This window comes from Geotrypetes seraphini, chromosome 7 (genome assembly GCF_902459505.1).
Source record: "Geotrypetes seraphini chromosome 7, aGeoSer1.1, whole genome shotgun sequence".
In the NCBI taxonomy this organism is placed as follows: Eukaryota; Metazoa; Chordata; class Amphibia; order Gymnophiona; family Dermophiidae; genus Geotrypetes; species Geotrypetes seraphini.
The window spans coordinates 72,861,396-72,878,480 of NC_047090.1; the positions used below are offsets into that span (position 1 = coordinate 72,861,396).

Sequence of the window (17,085 nt, forward strand, 5' to 3'; positions counted from 1 at the left end):
CTTTTTGCCTGGATATGTGAGCTAGGCATTGTGGGCAATGTAGTCTCACACATGCTGCAGCCACCCTTGCTCACCTGTACAAACTGTGTGTCTAGTGGTCTTTCTCTGGCAAGATTTCCCTTTTCCTCTCAACTAAGCTTGTACTTCTTTGTCTCATTTCTCACTTCCTGATCATTTCTATATCTTTGCCATGACAAAGTCAGCTAGGTGTGACCTTTCTTCTGCTACCTGGGGGCTAAGTTCTGTCTCTATTGGTCTATCTCTTGCTCCCCCTCCCCTTGCCTTGGGTGCTCCTCTCTGTCCCTTTGTTCTGGGTCATTTGTACTCCTGCCTGCATCAGCTACACATGGCTGACAGTGACACCTCTATTCATCACATTCTGTAAGCATCTCGCCTCATGCAAGAATAGTTTGCATTTCTTTCCTGGTACCTACAATACTTCATTGTTCTGCCTTTTCCTCATCCCTGCTCTTCAATCTTCTCCCTATTTCTACATCAGATTGAAAACAAGAAGCCTGTGTCCAGAGGCTGCCAACTTTTGTGAAACTTGCTAATTGTGAGTATTATGGCAGGGAGTAGGGATAGCAGGCAGCTGGACCCTAATCCTCAGCACTGCACCAGCTGATCAGTTTACTGGAGTAGCCAAGGGGATTGCAAACTCAAAAAGGAAAAACAAAACACACGTGTAAAAAATAAAAGACTTTTATTCCCAAACTCTGGGGTGTTGAAGCAAGTGTAACCAAGTTCAGTCCAGTGCTTCCACCATGCAATGATTTATTCAAAACAACAGTCTCAAAAGAAAGCATAAACTTCTTGTTACAAATGAAAGGCAAATTGCTTCAAACACAATCTATACTGCAGACACAGGATTACTTTTCCTTTTAATTCCACTTTCAATTCAGCAACTTGATTACAACTCCCATGAGTCTTAGGTCCATAAAATATGGTGGCTTTCTGCCAAACTTTATGCATTTACTCTTCAGTATTTCACACTAATACACATTCAAACTAATACCACATTCATTCCTTATTTTAGTCCCCTGACTCCCACTGCATTTCTTCATCTCCCAACAAGCTTATTGTATCACATTCCCCTTCACTCATGTCATCAGTCTGGCTGAATATCACTTTCCCCAGATAAAGAAACTAGGTTTATATCTTGCCCACCTGCTGCTTGGGTTAAATCCTGACCAGACCTTTCTATAGAGCTGGGTTTGGAAAGTATCCTTGCCAGAAGTCCTGGCTTAGCTTTGGTTACTCCAGTAGCATGACTTCCTGAGGATAATAGGCTTCTGTCCTGTGACTTCTGTGCTGTATCGGGAATGAAGCTTTTGTTGGGAATGGAACTGGTCCTCTTTAGCTTCTGTTCTCTCGTCTGTTTATTTACAGCTGCAGGGATAGCTAGAGTTCTCATTGGCTGTTCCTTAATTAGCCTGCCTGCTTTTATTAAAGCTTTCCACAGTGTGTCCTTAGGTGTAATTGTTTCTACCCCACCCCCCTCTCTGGTCTTTACCAGGAAAAACTGGGCTTTGGAATAAATTGCTGACTCACAGGCTTCTCACCTGAAGGCAAATAAGTTTTTGTTACAGGGATATCTCTGACTTTTGAAACCTCATGTTTAACCTGAGTGACATTCTTACTGGGCTTCTCTTTAGTGACAGGGTTTGGCACAGCCTGCACCTTAGGCAATTTGCTGTCTTCGTGTTTTTACCTATCATAGTACGTTCACTATATTTACTCAATAAAGTATAATTCAGAAAATTATAAGGGCTTTCTGCTTGTGTATTAGTATGCTTAAGGTTTAACTTTCTGATAAGTATATCCTTATGTCTAGGACATAGCTGTGCGATATCAGTAAAACCAATTGTAAATGCAATTTAATTGAATACCAAGTCAATTAGAGCTAATAATTGGCTTCCTAACAAAACAAGCAATTATTGGTGCTAATCATAAGCTATGTGCATAAATTTAGGTGTGGGATCCATAACTAAATTATATACCTGAATCAAAAAAGGGTGGTGCAGTGATGGGCAAGTCATGAGTTGTTGGGGTTGTACTTTAAGTTCTGCACTTATTTATAGAATAAGGGCATCTGTTCCTAAATTTGGGTGCAGTCATTTGTACCACATTTTGTTGGTGCAAATTGCCACACATAAATTTAGTTGTGGTTCCTGGGCATTCTATAAACCATGCTTAACTTTAGCAGAACATATAGCTTATAGAATAGTACATGGAAAGTGACGTGAGTTGAAAATGCAATCAACGAAACAGAGAAAATGATGGCAGATAAAGACCATATGGCTCATCCATATCATTCACTATCTTTTCCTCCCCCTCAGAGATCCTACATGCTTGTCTCACAATTTCAGATACCATCTTTGTCTCTACTGCTTCAAGTAGAGGGTTGTTCCACAGATATACCTCCCTTTCTGTAAAGAAATATTTCCTTAGATTACTTCTGTATCTAAACTGATGTCACTTTCAGCACGAATCACTTAGAAGCAAAAGAAAATAAAAAAGTATATATCCTGCTGGACCGCTTAGAGGCCACATTCTCCAACACTACTAGCTTCATCAAGGTACAACAGATAAGTGTTATGAATTTTTAAATTTGCATAGAGTATACTAGTAGCGTTTTGTGGTGTATTAGAAATAACCAGCACAATATTGTACATCTGATGGGACGGAAAGGTGGCATGATGATCCCATATTTGTTCTCTTAGCAGTTCTGACTGTGCAGGAGGCAAAGGACACTGAGCACTTTTCATCAGAAGAATAATTTATTTAACTTTATAATTTAAATTGATTATTTATTGAAATAATATGCTGGCATAGTGATTAAAATCACAATTTCAGATACCATCTTTGTCTCTACTGCCTCAAGTAGAGGGTTGTTCCACAGATATACTTCCCTTTCTGTAAAGAAATATTTCCTTAGATTACTTCTGAATCTAAACTGATGTAAATGCACAGTTTTCCACAGGTCAGTGGCCTCGTTTGTGTGAAAGCTTGCTAGAGATGCAAATTAATTCCATATTAAACTCTTAAGAAATTTTGCTGTGGGGAAAATCACTATATTAAAAAAATAGTTATGAAATCTTTTTCACATACTTATTTTTGATAAACTCCTGATGGTATGAGGAAGGACCTAGCAAAGCTTGAAGAATGGTATGAAATTTGGCAGCTAAGATTTAATGCTAAGAAATGCATGGTCATACATTTGGGCTGCAAAAACCCGAGGGAATGGTACAGTTTAGAGAATGAAGAAATTTTGTACACAGAAGAGGAGTGGGACTTGGGAGTGATAGTATGTGATAATCTTAAGGTGGCCAAAAGACAACAGTGAAGGATGCTAGGTTGCATAGGGAGGGGTATGGCCAGTAGGAAAAAGGAAGTATTGATGCCCCTGTATAAGGCTCTGGTGAGACCTCATTTAGATTATTGTGTATTGCACCTTCAAAAAGATATAACAGGATGCAGTCGGTCCAGAGGAAGGCTATTAAAATGGTGCATTGCCTTCATCATAATTCTGTCCAAATTGGAATATTGCACATTTAGAATATAGTGAAAACATAAAGTGGAGCCATTCCATTAATAATTTTATATATCAGACAGCACAGTTTGAAGAAAGTCCTAGTTTTTATGAATAGCCAATGAAGCTGAACATAACGGAATAATCCTACCAAATTTCTCTAAAGAGCAGGTGAAACGGATTGCCATATTTTGTATGCTTTCTTATCAGTCTATGAACACCCTAGATAAACTATAATAGAACTCATAACTTTTTTAAAAAATTAGCTTTTCCATTTTACAAGGGATTAAAATCTAAAAGAATTTTCTTTATATTATTTTTCCTTACATGAGTTTTTTTTCCTCTGGCTTAGAATCCTTGTCTCTTGTGATGGCAGTGTTGCACAACAATTAAAGTTCATTTTTAATCAGAATGCATGCATGCAACAGATGATGAGGGGGCAGAAATTGAGAAACAAAGCAGAGTTTTTAAATCTTTCTCCACATTTCTTATGCTCCTTTTTCTACATATATAATTACAGGTGGCTGTTCTGTCTGACCAGAAAACCTGGAAGGTAAATCAGAAGAAATGGAAGACGGTTTAGAACTATCTCTGGAGTTCCGGAATATCTGAGTTCTTTTGGTTGATGATGACCCATCAAGGATCAAAATGTTAGTAATCTCCTCCCCTCTTTCTCTAAATCATAACTTCCTCTAACTCATCATTTATTTGATGACCTTCCACCATCTACCTTTGTCTTGATCGCAGGATGCTTTATTGATTAGGGGGCCCTTCTAAGTTGCGATAAGCACCAGTGCATGCTTACTGCAGTTTAAAAGGATTTACCACAGGATTAACTCAGGCATCTTGTGGTAAAATTTCAAACTGCGTGTGCAAATTGCATGCTAAAGATATATTATTTAAAATTTTTTGCAGAAAGGCCATGTTGGGGGGTGGAGAGTAGGCATTTCTTTGACAAGGTGATAGGGCCATATGGTGTACATCCAAGGATACTAAAGGAACTTAGAGAAGTGGTGGCTCATCTTTTCAATGCTTTTCTACAGTCTGGAGTGGTACCGGAGGAATGGAAAAGGGTGAATGTAATCCCTCTCCACAAAATTGGAAGTTAGGAAGAGATAGGGAACTTACAGGCCTATAAGTCTGACTTCTGTGCTAAGTAAATTCATGGAAACGCTTTTAAAACAGAAAATAGTGAAGTTTCTGGAATCCAATGGATTGCAGTACCCAAGGCAACATGATTTCACTAGAGACAGATCTTATCAGACAAATCTGATCAATTTCTTTGACTGTGTAACCACAGAATTAGTTACAGGGAGAGTAATAGATGTGGTGTATTTAGATTTTAGCAAAGTCTTTGACAGTGTTCCACACAGGCGTCTAATTAATAAATTGTGTGTCCTCGGTATGGGACCGAAAGTGATGGACTGAATCAGGAACTAGCTGAGTGTAAGGTGGCAGAGGGTAGAAATCAATGGAGATTGCTCTAAGGAAAGGGATGTTACCAATGGTTAACCAGTGCTGCTTTTGACCATAAAGTGCTTCTCTCCTAAAATCTTAAAATAGAGTCTTTTATCAATAATAATATTTTTTAATTATTTTTTTGCTTTTTTTCTGTTAATTCAAAAATTTAAGATGAATACAAATTAATATAAGCATGCAAGAGTGTTTTTTTAGAATTGTGATAAGAGAAAATTACACATTCAAAACAAAAAATATCTCCTAAGTGCTAGACTCTGTGTGGAGCAGAGTAAAACATGCAGGCTCAGTGCAACCAGCCATGCTCTCTTTACCCTGGTCAAATTAAATAAATTCTTTCTTAGTCTTTTTCCCTATACTGCTCCTATTCTGTGAAATTATCTGCTTAAATTCAGGGGTGACATCCCTGAAAATTTATTACCATGGTATTTCAGCTCTCATATTTAGGCAAGTCTGCAAAAACATGTACTTCTCAAAGTTTCTTCAGGGTGCCAACATCTGGTACTGTCTTTTTGTCCTCACACATTCCACAAACCTTTTGAGTGCATCTGTGTTTTCTTTTAAATTCCTTCAGATTCATGACAATCATATAGTGAACATTATATTATAACTCCTTCATGGTGTGCTTCAAGGTTCAGTTCTTGGGCCTGTTCGTTTTAACATTTTTGTAAGTGATATTGCTATAGGGCTGTCTGGTAAGGTTTGCCTCTTTGTGGATGATATCAAAATTTGCAATGGAGTAGACACCCCTGATTGTGTGAATAACATGAGGAAGGAACATTGAGGAATGGTCCGAAATGTGGCAGTTAAGAAATGCATGGTCATGCATTTGGGCTGCATAAAACTGAGGGAATGATACTGTACTTTTGTACATGAAAGAGAAGTAGGACTTAAGTATGTGATAATCTTAAGGTGACCAAGCAGGTTGAAAAGATGAAGGCAAAAGCTAGAAGGATGCTTGGGTGTATAGGGAGAGGAATGGTCAGTTAAAAAAAAAAAAAAAAGGAGGTACCGATGTCCCTTTATAAGACTCTGGTGAGACCTCCATTTAGAATACAGTGTACAATTCTGGAGACCGCACCTTCAAAAGATATAAACAGGATGGAGTCGATCCAAAGGATGGCTACTAAAATGGTCAGTGATCTTAAGCATAGGGCATACAGAGACAGACTTAAAGATCTCAATATGTACACTTTGGAGGAAATGCGAGAGAAGAGAGATATGATAGAGATGTTTAAATACCTATGGGGCATTAATGCGCATGAGGCAAATGTCTTTCATTTGAAAGGAAACTCTGGAATGAGGAGGCATCACATGAAGGTCAAAGGGGAGGGATTCAGAAGTAACCTTTGAAAATACTTTTTCACATAAAGGTGAATGCTTGGAACAGCCTCCTGGTGGTGGTGGAGACAAAAAGTATATCTGAATTCAAAACAGCTTGGGATAAGTACTCTGGATCTCTAAGGGTGAGGAGGGGATAGTGGATGGCATGTTTGGCAAGACTAGATAGGTCATACGGTCTTTATCTACCTCCATTTTTCTATGTTTCTATGTTAATCAGTGCATCTACATTACTGTGTGCTAACTGATTGGCCCAGGATTAACACATGAGCCCTTACCACATACAAAACAGTTGTTGGTAAGTTTTCACATGCTAATTTTATTTACTAGCCACATACTGATTTCAACATTTAGTGAACGACCATTAATTCAAATAATGGAAAATCCGGAATTTGTTGTTGTGGAAAAAAGGCTTTGGCACACGGGAAAGACCCATGTAAAGGCACATTAAGGCCACTTTCTACAACAGTTTAGTAGAAGGGCCCCTTAATGCAGGACTTACTCAATGAGAACGACACGGGGATAAATTTGTCCCCTCTGGAATTCATTTTCCCATCCTCACCCCGCGAGTTCTTTTCCTGTTCCTGCTTCATTCCTGCAAGCTCTGTCCTCATCTGCACAAGCCTCAAACACTTTAAAATCATAAGTATTCAAGGCTTATGTGGTTAAAGCAGAGCTTAAAGGAATGGGACAGGAGCGGGGACAGGAAAATTGAGTTCCTGCGGGGATGGGGACAAATTTGTCCCCATGGCATTCTCTATTACTCATCTGCAGTATGTTCCTGCAGGTTACGGCCTCCTGTGGTAAACTAGACCATGGTAAAATGGAAATCCCTGATAACATCTCTTGATGAACTAAAAGAGAGTAAGTATAACAAATTCTTGCCAGTTTTCTGTTATGTAATAAAAAAAACAACTATATAATGAGCTTACGCCACAGAGAGAGTTTGACGAAAATAAAAGAATAAAAATAATGGAGGTTCTCCGTCGAGCCCCCTTCCCTTGTTTGAAAGCAGACTGAAAACTCACCTTGCATCCTTGGATGCAGAGAAGGCCTTTGATTGTGTGGAATTGACCTTCATGTATCAAGCAATGGATTGGTTTTGGTATTGGTTCTGGATTTATACAAATGATTCAAACCTTGTATAGTTCCCCTTTTGCCAGACTATGGGTTCCTTTTACTAGGGTGCGCTAGCGTTTTTAGCGCATGCACAAAATTACCGCTTGCTAAATTGCACAGTACGCTTCTAGAATAACGCCAGCTCAATGCTGGCGTTAAGGTCTAGCACGCGCTATTCCGCGCGTTAAGGCCCTAATGCACCTTAGTAAAAGGAGCCATATATATTAATAATACTTTTTCAGAATGTTTTCATCTGGAGAGGGGCGTTAGACAAGGATGTTCATTATCTCCTTTGCTTTTTGACATTGTACTGAAACCCTTATTATTGACTATTCAACAGGCAGAAGAGATACAGGGTATTCCTTATGCAGGTCGGGAATATAAAGTCTCTGCATATGCAGATGATATTTTGCTTCATTTGAAGAATCCTGAAACTACCATTCCACATTTACTAGATTTGATTAATAGATTCAGAAAATTTTCTGGATATAAAATAAATTGGAGTAAATAAGAGGTTCTTCTGCTAAATGTAGACTGTCCAAAAGGATTATTTGGCACATTCCCTTTTCTTTGGAAGGAAGAGGGTATAAAATATTTAGGCATTTGGCTTCAGAAAACATTGGAAGAAACGATGAAAGTAAATTAAAGATCCTTATTGCTAAAGGTCTCAGAAATGTGTGAGCAATGGAACCCATTACATCTGTCTTGGTGGGGGAGAGTCCAGACGGTTAAAATGATGATTTTGCCTGTGGTTTGTTACCAAATGGGTATGTTGCCAGTTTATTTTCAGGGGTCATTTTATAAGAAATTAAATTGTATTCTTACTAAATTTATTTGGCTGGGTAAAACTGCTCAAATTGCTTTAGTATCTTTACAAAAAACAATTGCGGCGGGTGGGGTAAATTTTCCCAATTTTTATAGGTATCATCAGGCCTATATACTACGTCAGGGTATGTATTGGATCCTCCCCAAGCTCATGGAAAATCTCCCTGATTGGTTATATTTAGAGTGGCAATTGATGTCCCCATTACGACTGTTTCATGTGTTGAGTATCGGATTACCCAGATATGTGAAGGACAATAGTATTTTATTTAATACCTGGAAAACTTGAAATTTATTAACAAATTAACAGATATTCCAGTAGAGACATCCATTTATCAATCTTTATGGCTAAACTCCAAGATTCAAATTGGCAAGTCTGGGATATTCTGGAAGCAATGGATGCAGGCAGGTATACGTACACTAGAGGATGTTACATCAAATGGGAAAATGCTTGATTTTTCACAACTGCAACAAACATTTGGTATTGCTAAGTCTCAAAATTAAAGTCTCAAAATTATAAGTGGTTGCAGTTGAAGCAAGCCATTCAGAAGGGGTTCCCTGATTGGTAAAATTTAAAAAATCATTATAGTTTGCAGGTCCTTTCCTTCAAGACAGATTTTTTAGGACATCAGGCTGCCTGGTGGTATAAATTAATATCTGATTTCTTGAATAAAAAAACAAAATCTAGTCTCAGAGACATTTGGAGCATTGAGATAAAGCAGCATGTTCCTGCATCTTGATGGCCACGTATTTGGACTTGAAAGATGAGATGTACAGCATCTATGAGACAAACACGTTTTTTCTTGTTACATAGATCTTTTTGGACCCCGGTTAGGTTACACGGGTTAGATAGTTCTAAATCTAATAGATGCTGGCACTGTCATCTAGACATTGGGACACTGGATCATCTGTTGTTCTATTGTCCTTTGATACTTAACTTTTGGAGGTCAATAGGGGTAAGATCAGTGGCGTACCTAGCATGTGTGACACCCGGGGCCCATCATTTTTTGGCACCCCCCCATCTGTATGAAAAACATGATTTTTAGTAACAAGCCACACGTCACACATGAGTACCTAGGAAAAGGCAGCATCTTACATACTGCAGTGAGAAGTACAACAGCAATACACCCATTGTAAAACTAAAGCCAGACTAGTACAGATCAATCCTGCAGTCAATCCTAACAGAAAACCATGTCTTTCGAACACAGAAAACACCTTCGCCTAGTATGGAATGTCATCACAAACTTACCCCTCCCCCTTTTACAAAACTGTAGTGTGGATTTTAACCACGGTGGTAACAGCTCTGACGCTCATAGAATTCTGAGCATCAGAGCTGCTACCACCACGGCTGGCTCTAAAAAATGCTCCACAGTTTTGTAAAAGGGGGGATAAAATAGAAATACATAGACAAAGGTTAAATTGAACCAGCAAGAAGCTGGACTCTGCATACAATGCAATACCACAGAAACAGTGACACATCCTAAAGCAATAAATAAATAGAAATCCTAAAGCAATAAATAAATAGAAAATTTTTGTTCTACCTTTATCTTCTCTGGTTTCTGCTTTCCTCATCTTCTTGTTACTCTCTTCCTTCCATCCACTATCTGCCATCTCTCTTCCCCTATGTGGCATCTTCTCTCCTTCTATGCCCCTTCCAGAAACTGTATGCCTCCCCCTTCCATCTCTCCTTTCACCCCCATTGATCTGGTATATGTCTCCTCTCCTTCCCCCCTGCTCTGGCATCTCTCTCTCCGCTCCCTTCCTCCTGTTCTTCCCTGGTCTTCCTTCTCAATTTATTTTCTGCCTCTGTCTAAATTCTTTTTTACTATTCAGTCCTCAATTTCCCTCTTTCACTGTGTCTACCTATAGCTTGCCACCTCTTTCCCTCACCTATTAACTAACTCTATCCTCTTCCCTCAATCCTGCATGTGCCCTTTTTTTCTTTCTCCTCCCCACTTCCTTCCAACATATGCTCCCCCTTTCCTTCACACTTCTATTCAGCAGCTGTCCTTCCTCTTCCCCACACTTCCATTCAGTGTCTGTTTCCCTCTCTCTTCCCCTTCCATCTACTGCTCACCCTCTATCTCGCCCCTTCCATATACTGCCCTCTGTGCTCTTTCTATCCAGTGTGCACCCTCTCTCTCTCTCTTCCATATGGCATCTTCCCTCTTTCTATGCTCCTTCCATAAACTATCTATCCCGTGCCCCTTCTCTCCTTTGTACATGATTGATTTTAACTCTGTCACCTTTCCGTTTTTCTCTCTCTTTCACCACCCCCTCCCCTATGCTCTGGCATCTCCCTCTTCTCCTTTCTTTCCTTCCCACCTCACAGTCTGGCATCATCCCTTCCCTGATTTCCGGCATCTCTCTCCTTTCCTTTTCTTCCATCTCTCCCTCCCCCTCCATGCTCTGACATCTCCTTCTTCCTTTCCCCCTTCCTTTTCCCATGATCTGGCATACCTTCCTCCTTCCCTCCATGCCCTTGCGTCTCTTCTTCCCTCCAAGCCCTGGCATTTCCTTTCATTCCCTCCATCTTCCTTCAACATTCTCCCCAATTCTCTCCCCCTCTGCTCCCTTTCCTCCTTCTGTCACCCAAGGCCTGGTGTCCTGAACTTCATCGGGCAGCAGCAGCATTCACAATTCACTGCTGTTGCCCGCTTCAGGCCTTCCTCTCTGTCGGGTCCTGTCTTCATGAAAACAGGAAGTAGGCAGGACCCGTCAGAGAGGAAGGCCTGAGAGCCAGCAACAGCAGCGAATTGTAAAAGCTGCTGCTGCCCGAAGAAGGTAATGGCGCCAGGCCTTGGAGCACCGAGGCAGACTGCTTCTCCCCCCTCTCAGCCGAACCCCCGCTGACCCTCCTATCTCCCCCCCAAGTGAACCTTTCTGACCCTCCTAGCGAGAGCAGCAAACCTCCTTCCAGTAGCGTTGGCTGCTTTGCGGCTTTCTCCTGCCGGTGAAGCGTCACTGATGACATCAGTGACGCGGCAGAGGGAGAAGAAAGCCGTGAAGCAGCCAACGCTACTGTAGGGAGATTTTCTGCTCTCGCTGGGAGGGTGGGAGCGTGATAGGGACCGGGCCGGCTATGCACCCCCCCTAAGGCTGCACCCGGGGCGGACTGCCCCCCCCCCCCCCCTTGGTACACTACTGGGTAAGATTAACAACATATTGGAATCATCATATATGGAGCATTACTACATGTTAAGCCCCCTATGGATCGATATAAATGCTGTCTTTTCCTTATCATGCAGATAAGCCATGCAGATGGTTACCCGAAATTGGAAGAATTCTGATCATCTAAATTTCCCTTTCTGGTATCTGTGCTCCAGCTATATAGGTATGAAAAAATGAATGCTTATAGTTTGGGGCAAAGTAATTTATTTAAATTGGTTTGGGACCCGTTGACATCTTATATTACTTCACTATAGTAGGTCTTTGATTATGAGTCAGTTTTTGTTTATTTTCGTACACATCCAGGGAAGGGTGGGAGGGGGGGATATTTCTATCCTAATTTTGACCTTTGAGTATTTACACTTGGGGAGGATAGGAGGATATTATTAATTTGAATAGGGTAAGGTTATTGGGAAAATCTATGTTTCTGTGTTTTATTGAATAATCATTGGGTGGGAGAAAATGGTTGGTTATTTATGTTTGTAAGTTGAATGTGCTTTTATTAACTTACTAGTCTTTAAGCCCGTTACATTAACAGGTGCTAGAATAGATGTCTGTCTGTCTGTCTTTCTCTCTCTCTCTCTCTCCTTGGTCGCTGTCTGTCTTTTTTTCTTTGTCTCTCTCTCCTTGAATGCTATCTGTTTTCCTTTCTGTCTGTCTCTCTGGCTCCATGGCTGTCTTTTTTTCTTTGTCTCTCTCTCCTTGAATGCTGTCTGTTTTTCTTTCTGTCTGTCTCTCTGGCTCCCTGTCTGTCTGTCATTCTTTCTGTCTGTGTCTCTCCCTGGCCCCCTGTTGTGCTATGCCTGCCTGCTCCATGGCCCCCTTCTGTTTCCTCCCCCCTGCCAGAGCAAAACATGATTGCTGTCTGGCCCCCAGCACAGCTCCCCAAAGCAGACCTATTTCCCTCTCCCCATGGCCCTCTGACTGCCTGTATTGCTCCCGTTCTTACCCTCACTCCATCCCAGATTCCTGGTGTCTTCTGGCCCACCGGCACAAACCGCTACCACCGCTGCTGCTCCTCTTCAAAGCAGCCTGCTGAGGATTGCGGCCGGCTGTAGCGAACCTCGCAGGCCACTCTCCATTTCGGTAACACATTCCCTCTGATGCGATCGTGTGGGATGAACACAGAGGATCTAGAATCAGAAAATAATAGTAAATATTGAAGAACTAAGGCCAGTACTGGGCAGACTTGCACAGTCTGTGTTTGTATATGGCCATTTAGTTGAGGATAGGCTGGGGAGGGCTTCAATGGATGGGATGGTGTAGATAGGCTGGAGTGAGCTTTGACGGAGACTTCAGTAGTTGGAACCTAAGCACAGTACCAGGCAGAGCTTTGGATTCTTGGCCAGAAATAGCTAAGAAGAAGAAGAAGAAAAAAAAAAATTAAATTGAATCAGGTTGGGCAGACTGGATGGACCATTCGGGTCTTTATCTGCCGTCGTCTACTAGGTTACTAGGTATTTGATATTTTTAAGTATTGTATTTGTATTTTATATTGTACACCGCCTAGAATTTTGATTAGGCAGTTTATCAAATTTTAAATAAAATTGGAAATTCAGAAACTTGGACACATCCCCCATCACTTTGACACTCTTCACTCCTTCCCAGGGTTCTTCCTCAGGCCACAGCTAGGGAAGTCTCTCCCTCAGGCCCTCTGCCTGAATGTCTTCCCTCTAGGACATTTGAAATCCTCCATGCCTGAGTTCCAACCCCCATCCCTCCCCCCTAACTCAGCAGTAACTCTTCTGGCAGTTTAGTGCTACCTGCTAGAGCATATTTTAACTGCCATGTTGGTGAACTTGCTCCCTCTTCTGTATAGAGGTATAATTGCAGTCTCGGTGAGGGAGTACCCTTTGCTTCCTCACAAGCTGTAAGTCATACTCTTGCAGGTCTCAAAATTCTGAGAAGCTTTAGAAATGTATCCAATTTAGTATATTCAGTTACTTATTTCATACCTGGGACAATGGAGGGTTAAGCGACTTACCCATACAGCAGTGGTTTTCAACCCAATCCTCAGGGACCATCTGACCAGGTTTTCAAGGAATCCACAATGTGCATGCATGAGACGTATTAGCATGTACTTTCTTCATTACATGCAAATATCTTTCATATATATTCATTGTGAGTACCATGAAAATTTGACTGACCAGTTGGTCCCTAAGGACTGGATTGAAAACCCATACTGTACAGGTACAATAGCTAGGGTTACCATATTTTGAGCCATAAACCCCTGTTCTGCCTCTGGCCCCGCCTGCCCAGGTCCCGCTCAGTTCTGCCTCCAGTCCCACCTCCACAAAGTCTCCTTTCTTCTTCCCCGATGGTCTCCGCGCAGATGTGTGTGACATCATTCATGCATTCTCAGAGGCCCTCCAGATGTGGACAGAGCTCATTGGGGTGTTCCAAAACCCGGACAAACTGCTGGGTTTTGGAAAACCGTCCAGGCTCCTGGACAGTTCTGTAAAAAGAGGACATTCCGGATTTTCCCAGACGTCTGGTAACCCTAACAATAGCAAAGAACACACATACAATCTTTTCTTCTACCCTATGGACGCCACACTCTGTTACTGTCAGCACTGAATTGTCATCAGCAATTAGACTGCACTGGTTTATTATCTGACACATATTGTAATAACGTGTCATAGGAGGGTAACGGACATATCCATCAGTCAAGCCACAATACTTCTTATCACCACTGAGTTTCAAGCAGTCAGAAGGCTAAGGCCAGGGCAACATTTCCATCACTGAAAAGAAAAGAAAGGCAACAGTAGAAGATGGGAGTGGCATGTTTTACATATTGTTGTTTCGGCAAAGAACACAGTGTGTCATAACAAATTACTGTTAATTTGCAACACCGATATTGTTAGACTGGGAGCAGCAAGCCATGTTCGCAGAAAAAGCTTGCAAGCTTTCATAATGAAAGGGCAAATAGCCTCACTACAGCCGCTTCACTCAATTAGTGGGAAAGGCTTTTAATGTCGCCATATTCAGCTAAAGCAATTTTGATCACTCAGAGTCAATTCTCCATTTAGAACCAGCAGAAAGTTTTATTTAATACAATTCATCTAGAAGAGTTCTAACAATAACATGATACGTGACAGCCTCGGGTTCTACCTAAGTAACAATAAAATAAAAACAGTTCAAGTGACAGAACTTATACCAGTAAATGAAATGTGAAAATGATTGTGTATTTCTACCTACATTACATGAACAGTAGCAATATGAACTGTGCCACTGTATAGTTTCTTTTGGTTTACTCCTAACATATTTTACATTGCCTAAATCTGTCTTTTTTTTTTTTTTTTTTCATTTACAGTCTTTTCATCTGTCAGAAACATAACCTAAAATACCACAGGTTTAGCAGCTTTCTTTTATCAAACTTTCTGCTAAAAGAAAGCTCCATTAGGTTCCTTTTTGTTTTTAACAGACTTTTTTTTCCCAATTATTCCTGCTTTTTTAGATTTTCAAATCATTCTGAAGCATGGCTAGGATTTGGCACCATGGGCCTTCATTCACAACTAGCTGGGGATTTCCCCCTATTTTATATTTGCCCTCCCAACTTACTTTATTTCAGTCATTGTATTTATAGTCCTCTACTATGGGGTGTGCGTTATGACTCCATGGCATTATCAGCCAATGAAGTCTAACCGAGTTGCTAGTTGAACACTTCTTTCAAGAATCCTTCCATCATGGTTCCCATTTCTGGCCACTAGTTTGTCAGCATTGCATAAATCCTGACCTCCAGGAACTGTGAACTTTGTCTCCTCAACATACCCAGCCTAGGCATACCATAAAAGTTACCTGAAAAGTAGCTTATTTGTTCCAAGGCCATTCCAGGTATGAGATATCTAACAATTTAGAGATGTGCATTAATTAGCTTGCATTGGGTTTAAGGTACAACATGCTGAGTGCAAAATCAGTTTCACATACATTAAAATTGAGGGATGGGCAGGACAAAAATTTTTATTTTGTTTCCTTTTCCATGTTGTTCAAGGTATTATTTGTTTAGCATCATGTTGGAAGTCTTTGTTTTTATTGCAGAGCTAAGGGCATTAAGACTGCACACACTTTCGGAGGAGTGCTCACTATCACGCGTGCAGACCTCCCATGCATAAGGGGATAGTGTGCATTTGTGGTAGAGATTTGTAGACCTTTATCATAGTACCTTGCTTGTTAATTGCTTCCAGTGTCTGCCTGCTTGCTAACCACTGCCTTGTCTGCTGCTGGTGACCAATACCCTTTCCTCTTCTGCTGCTGCTGCTGCTGGTACCTAGTGCCTTGCCTGCTGCTACTGGTGTCCACCGTGTGCCCACCCAGTGTGCCCTGTGTGGGAATGGGAATAGGAATCGCCTGAATACTAAATGTGCCTCTGGGCACTTTCTGCTCAACTGAAGGAAATCAGCAGAATTAGACTGCAATATTCAATGACTAGTGTTTAAGCCCGTTACATTAACGGGTGCTAGAATATATGGCTGTCTGTCTTTATTTATGTCTCTCTCCCTGCTCCTGTCTCTTTCTTCCTTTCTTTCTGTGTCTCTCCCTCCTGCAATTTCTCTCTCTCTCTCCCTGGCACCCTTTGTCTGTCTGTCTTTCTTTCTGTCTCTCCCACCCCCCATTCCCTTCTCTCCCCTCCCCCCCCCCCACTTTCCTTTGCAGAAGCAGCAGTGATATTTCCCTTCCCCTCCAGATCCCTGTGAAGTAGTAGTAGCAGCATTTTCCCCCACCCACCCCCCATTCCCTTCTCTTCCCCCCCCCAACCACTTTCCTTTGCAGAAGCAGCAGCGGTATTTCCCTTCCCCTCCAGGTCCCTGCTGAAGCAGTAGCAGTATTTTCTCCCACCCCCCATTCCCTTCTCTCCCCCCCACTTTTATTTGCAGAAGCAGCAGTGATATTTCCCTTCCCCTCCAGATCCCTGTGAAGTAGTAGCAGCATTTCCCCCACCCCCATTCCCTTCAATTCCCCCCCCACCACTTTCCTTTGCAGAAGCAGCAGTGATATTTCCCTTCCCCTCCAGGTCCCTGCTGAAGCAATAGAAGCATTTTCCCCCACCCCCATTCCCTTCTCTTACCGTGAGCTGCCCTGCTCCGTTCGGCCCCTCCCCTTCCCTTCTTGCGTGCTGAAGGTTCTCTGCTGCGGCTGAAGGTTTTTTTTCGGCGGCTCTTCTCACGATCCCCGTGGTGGCTGATCCTCCTGTTCAAAGCGGCCTGCTGAGGTTCGCGGCCGGCTGTAACGAACCTCGCAGGCCGCTCTCCAACTCGGTAGCATGTTCCCTCTGACGCGATCGCATCAGAGGGAACGTGCTACCATGTGGAGAGCGGCCTGCGAGGTTCGTTACAGCCGGTCGCGAACCTCAGCAGGCCGCTTTGAACAGGAGCAGTAGCAGTTGTTGCGGGAAGGGGAGGGGAGTCTGCGACGTGCAGGCCGCTGTGAACAGGAGCGGCAGTGGCGGCAGGACCATGAGCCCTCCTCCCGCCATCCGCCGCCAGCGCCACTCCTGTCGCCCGATGCACCTAACTGGCACATACGCCTCAAGCCGCGGCCACGGACGGACACAGCACACATGAGGTCCCCACAGGAGATGAGGCGCCGCTGCTAACAGCCAAGGTAGGTGCTGGGAAGAAGGCTGGGGA

The 17,085-nt window shown here is 42.2% G+C and overlaps 1 long non-coding RNA gene across 1 annotated transcript in view; it reads left to right on the forward strand.

Moving 5' to 3' along the window:
• LOC117363469 overlaps window positions 1-11,607 on the forward strand; it is a 59,931-nt gene extending 48,324 nt beyond the window's left edge. Inside the window, exons 2-3 of the long non-coding RNA XR_004540066.1 lie at window positions 4,053-4,182; window positions 11,539-11,607. This is a non-coding gene — a long non-coding RNA (uncharacterized LOC117363469). The remainder of the gene's footprint in view (window positions 1-4,052; window positions 4,183-11,538) is intronic.
• The last annotated feature ends 5,478 nt before the right edge of the window (window positions 11,608-17,085 follow it).